The sequence below is a fragment of the Battus philenor genome, unplaced genomic scaffold (genome assembly GCF_028537555.1).
Source record: "Battus philenor isolate CCGP_79_NKW_IND1 unplaced genomic scaffold, ilBatPhil1.0.hap1 SCAF_35, whole genome shotgun sequence".
NCBI lineage: Eukaryota > Metazoa > Arthropoda > Insecta > Lepidoptera > Papilionidae > Battus > Battus philenor.
This window is the reverse complement of record NW_027181699.1, coordinates 572,122-578,424: the sequence shown is the minus strand read 5'-3', so window position 1 is coordinate 578,424 and position 6,303 is coordinate 572,122.

Sequence of the window (6,303 nt, the reverse complement as noted above, 5' to 3'; positions counted from 1 at the left end):
TGGAATCTGATCCTATTCCTGAAACTAATGAGTACAATGACTCTGGTGGTGGATCCAATGGTATCGATTTCACTATTTGCGCAACACAACCCATAGACTTCGTTTTTGTATTTCAATGCCTTACAATGTGAGCAAACCGAGTTCATAGAACCAATAACAACACATTGGTAGTTACTGTAGTCAACTGACACATCGTAACTGAAAGCAGCTCGATTCAACCTTGCGCGATTATTAGTTGAATGTCGCGTTCGCGCTTCACGCGTTTGTGATAACCGAATTCTTTCACGTTCATTTCGGTCGATACGTTCTTGTGCACTAAGATTAGATCGGTAATTAGCTTGGTTAGTAGCATTTCGGGTTTTTCTACCTAAATTTCTTCGTCTTATAGGAGGCATATCTATAATATCATTGGTAACTAAACACTGCACAAAACACAAAAACAAACTCGGTAGATAACAGAAAATCCAAGATAAATTACAATTGACATTGACAATTTTATATGACTTGGAGTCAAATCCTTCAAGCCGTACCCACAGTGTTTTATGAACGTAAAATAAGAATATTTATTAATTAATTTAAAACAAAACAAAAGTAATATTATCGCGAAGCTTAAATTAAAACAAAAGAAATATTATCGCGAATCCAACCAAATTGAAAATCAGTACTATCATTAGTTAATTTACTGATTTTCAATTTGTGTACATTTTGTGACTGTTTTGATAGATATGATTGAATTCGAACTTTGTGAAGCTATAATAAAGTGCAAATTGACTCGATAGGTTGCACAGGTTGGTGTTGTTTACATTGCTTAGACAACAGTGAACTTTAATTGACTCGATAGGAACACACCTACATTACTTAGACAACATTGAACTTTATTTCATAACAATGAACCTCAAATTGACTCTACGTTATAGTTATAAAACGTTTGTATGGAAAAAAAGAAAAAGGCTGTTTTTAGGGTTTCTGCGGCAATTGTTAGAATTTTTCTCGCTGTGAAATCCATCTTTGAACTTCAACGAACATAAAAAAAAGAATAGTCCAAATTGGTCCAGGCGTTGTTGAGTTATGCGCTTACCAACGCATTTTGCGGTTCATTTTTATATTATAGAGAAGAAGATATGTAATATACATTCCATAAATCGAATCCAGCAATGAAGTGTTGATAGTCCGATTTTGTACGCATCTTGTCTGTCTTGTTTAGCTTGAACCTATTGTAGATTATTCATTTCTGTAGGCTTTGATAAACAAATGGAGCACGTTGAAGAAGATGGAGTCTCTGTCAATACTTGCGTTACTTTCGCGTCAATCATAGTCAAAAACATGTTGTATCTTACAGAATCGGTCGTATGTTCAGAAATTATTACTTGAGTAGGTTGAAGCATAGAAATTTCATTTTCGATTCCTGAAATTACCTCTCTAGTTTTTTCCGGAGATTCTTTAGTGAATTCTATTGATATAGGACGGCAATACCTATTAGAAGATGGTGATGGTTTTTGCCCACACTATTTTATTATTTAGAGGATCCATTAACTTAATAGGAACCAAGGAAGCAATAAAAAGATTGGCATCCGATATGAGTTTACTTTCTCCAGACAAAATTTGTTTATATTCTGCCTGGCCGGATGATCCATCGCATCCCCATTTCACATATAATATCAAATCTGAAAAAAAAATTTAAAACACTAACAGAATCAATTTTTAAAATTCTTTGTACCGTTTGATTAAGAAGATTTTGACGTCCAACATTTGACTTAGTAGCCGTTACAGATACCCGGTTAGGACAACATTCAAATTTTGCTGTCAATATTTTTCTGTAAGCCGGAAGTATTTTGCACTTTTTCTCGTCAAGTGTATTTTTCATTAATTGATAATTATCTCTGGATATATTTAAATCTATAAAAAATGCTAAGGCCTCGTCTGTTGAAAAATTCATTACTTGTTGTCCGTCATTTTCAAGCCAAGTCAAAAGACTGTTTAATAGTTGCTTGTGGTGTTTGCTCAGTGCTTGTAAATGAAAGAAACTTATCTGATCTACCCCTGAATCTCTTATTAATTTTGTAGCCTTTCTTTTCTTTGTAACCTCACATGATGCTTCATAATCTTTGCAAGGCCTTACTCTTTTTGATCCATTAAGTGTAGTAGTCTCTGACGTGGAGGCTTCTGGATTGTCAAATTCGATGACATACTCAAAATTTAACGATTCTTCGTTATTAATCATAAATCGATCCCTTGTTCTCGCTGCATCTTTCCATTTAGATTTGAATTTGGGCAACAAAGATTTTTGAATTTTAGCTTTGGCACAAGTAGATTGCGTTTCGGTTAGGTTAAAATTGTCGTTTAAATAATACTGCTGTAGAAATATGTTTTCCATGTTCAATGAAAGCGATACGCAGGTCTTTAATTTTGATCTTTAGTGTAGACATAACAATTCACTTTAAATTCAATTGCACGAAGAAAACTGTCACAATATACCTAAGTATATTTAGTGTACACTTAAAGGGCACTAATATTGAAATAATCATTTTACAGCTATTTATACGAATTTTAAAGTCACACGGCATTATTTATTGTAACGTGTGCAATTTTGCTCCCGATCTGATATATAAATGAATAGAAATGAAGTAAATGTGGTAAAAGTGATAAAAATTGATAATATATTTTAACTATTACAATTGTGGTTAAGTATGTCTCTACTGGTTATGTAACCGGAAAAATATTATCGTGGTTTTATTGTATAATGAGTACGACTTAGATAGGTACCTATAGTACAAGTACGTACAACATACCTATATATATACATAAAATGTACATAAAATATTATATACTCTTATGCCTATATTTATACTTTTTGAAAACCATTGCTACATAATAATAAGCATGTGAATAAAAATAAAACTGTAGGCTGCTTGATTAATTAAGTAATTTTTAGTCTCCATCGCGCTCTCTTTGAAAGTGAATTACAAAAAATGGGGCAAATATTGACAAGATTTTATTGCCGATTCTGAAAGTAGATAGTTTAGCAAATATAAAAATCGTAATTTCTAATCAGCGGCAATCAGCGCTAACTAAAACTTTAACGACAATTTTTTTTTCGGTTGCAGTGTACTTTATTTCTCCATTTTTTTTAATATTTATTATTGATATTTTATTATAATTTTTATTTAATAAATACTCCAAATAGTTTCTCATGGATATAAAAATATAACATTGTAAATATTTTACGTAAAAGATATGTTAACGATGGTTTGAAGCTGTCCTAGATTTTTTCAAAAAACTTCTGTTTAAAAATTCCGAACCTTGGAGGTCTCATTATTAATAAATAAAAATAATTACAGAAAAATACCTTGTAAATAAAAAAAAAACTACATAGTTTCACCTCTGTATACCATAGATTATATATATCGTACGACATATCAGACGAAGATGAATTATGAGATGATATTAACCTCGATGCACCATAGTGCGCTAAGGCTTTTTCTAGAGTGGAGGCCACGAACCAACAAGCGCATGGAAGGATGTGCACCCACTAGGTGGACACACAACAGGTTTAGTAAGATCCTCGGAAGATACAGACAAGCTGCTTCTCACCAGTCCAGTTAGAAATCTATGTCAGTGGCATACATTAAGCAGTGGATGTCTTACCGCTATGATTGTGATGATTGAACCACATACTGCCTCAAAATCTCCGTTGCAGGTCTCTGGTGATCTGGGTAACCAAGTATACAAAGTGCGACGATACTTGAATCTACCATTAGTTTATGGGTTTATGTTACATTACGTTAATTTCAACTTAAGAAGTACTTCAGAAGGTTCCTACACTGTTGATGTCCTTTCATAATTTCATTGTACCTGTAACGTATCCGACGCATTAGTGAAAATCATCGACCTTACCCGACCGAAAATGTCGTCGACCGCAAAGGATTAATATCGCAAAAACATTTGCCATCGATTGCCGCGAAAATGAGAACACACTACAACTTTTCATATAACGATGAGCTAAAATTAACAACAGATTTGTATGATGTATAATTTAATATTCTTGGTCATTTTGTTGACAGAAATAAAAAGTCAATTCATTTGCTTTGTGACAAAAATTAAATACGTCTTTCTTTATGAATTAATTAATAGGGTTCCACTTTCAAAAATGCTATACTGGGAAAGCGCCATCTGTTATTGACTCGTCTCGTAACAGGTCGTACAGATGTTTTCGTTTCACTTTTTTAGCGACATCTAGGATATTTTGAAAAAATCGTTGCATTCTTAATCTGCGTACGGAAGAAATGTCGTCTATTACACAGGCCTCTTTTATTATTATTAGAGGTACGGAAATTTCGCAAAAAAAAAATCACCAATTTCGCATTTATATTTTTCTAAATTTAAAAATTTCGCATATATTTCGCATTTATATTTTTAAAATTATAAAATTTGGGTAAATAAGGTATTTATTAAACAAAAATACTTGTTTAGTAATTTTATTACTAAATATGAAAATAAAATTTAACAAAATACAAAATTTCAAAGTACAAGTCTTAACATTAAACAATTTTAATTAATTAAAAGATGACATTGTAGAAATTTCAACATTTGACTCCTTAAGCGTCGTTCTTCGGTCTGTTACGACGACATTGTATATGCTGAAGAAGCGTTCAGCGTCCACGCTGTTGGCTGGACGCCAAATACTCTGTAATGCTGCTTCAGCAAAGGACGGAAAGTTGCATTTGACGGCCAACAATATGTCCCTTACATTGGTTTAATATGTCCATTACAGAGGTTTTCATTTATATTAATAGACCGAAGAATTAACCTATGAAAGTGCGCATACCCATCAATTAGCTCATTTTGCGGAAATCCTTGGAAAAAAGGAATTTTCGAAAAGCTTTCCAGCATTACGTTTATATTTAATGAGGTTGAACTTGCAACCACAGATGGGGAAAACAATTGGCCAATGTGAAAGAAAGCCTCGCTCGTCTTATTTAATTTCATGTGAAGAGAAAGCTTACTGAAACTTTTGTCGCTTGCTGATTTCAACATAGTTTTCATTGCCTCATCAGTTCCTTCATAGTCCTTAGTGACGTCTTTTCATCAAAAAACCTTGACGTTGCCTTTCAAGCGATGATTTTCAATCCTCTAATTTGTTCCATAACAGGTGTGCAATTGGATAACTTGTCCCTTCTAACTCATCAATTAATTTCATTATTTTGGGGCAGAACTCAGAGATAAAGTTATTTGAATTTTTTGTTTTCGCTTAAAAGTTATATCAACGTAACATTCTTTAAAAAATAGAACACTAGAATTTGGATTATCCAGTTTATCAAACAAGTCAAGTATGTAATCCAAATAATCGTTAAGATATAAAACTGCTGAACCAAGAGTTCTATCTGGTGACAATAGGTGTTTAATAAAGTTTTGCTGGGAGATGAAGCACGTGTTCACTCAAGTATTTTAAGAAAGAACTTTTCATTTTCCTTGACAGAAGGGAAGCTGACTTAACTTTTGCTACAACCATATTTATTTCCTTGAATTCGCTGACAAAAACATCACCAACAAGATTAACTTTATGAACCCAGCACTGGTAATGAAGAATATGTTCTCCAATTAAAATTTTCAAAAGGTCGAAACAAGCAGACATATATCGTGCGGAATCTGATACCAGGCCTTTTACCTGGGAATAATTAATATCATAGTCTTTCAAAGTATCGATAATTGATCGAGAGCATACTGATGCATTAGCAGTTAAGTTAAAGTTAACACTTGCTAAAAAACATTCCTGGGTTACCTTGTAGTCGATAGTTCTAAAAAGGATAGCAAAAACGCACCTTCCTTGCCTATCCGAAGTTTCATCTGCTAATGCTGCCATCTGCGGATTGCCGTTTAGTTGCTGAGGCACATGGCATAGAAGATTTCTTTAAGTGTGTTTTTTTAATGTATCTTTTTTGTCACCATCCAAACGAATGTTACAATATTGGCACATAACAATGTTTGTGTCGGACACATACAGACCATCTTTCTTAAATTCTAGTATTCTATCTGTCAAATCATTCTTAGGGCGTCCCATATAATTTAATAATCCATCATACGAACACTACCTTGCATTTCGCATTTATTCGCATTTATGTGTAATTTTCGCATTTATTCGCATCTATTTCGTAAATACGAAATTTCCGTACCTCTAATTATTATACATTGTATTAATTATGCAATATATGATAATTTTATTCATTGTTAATATTGTATATAAAATGTATATAAATTAACAGCGGTTTATTACTGCAAGAAAAATAATAAATCTGTAAATAGATT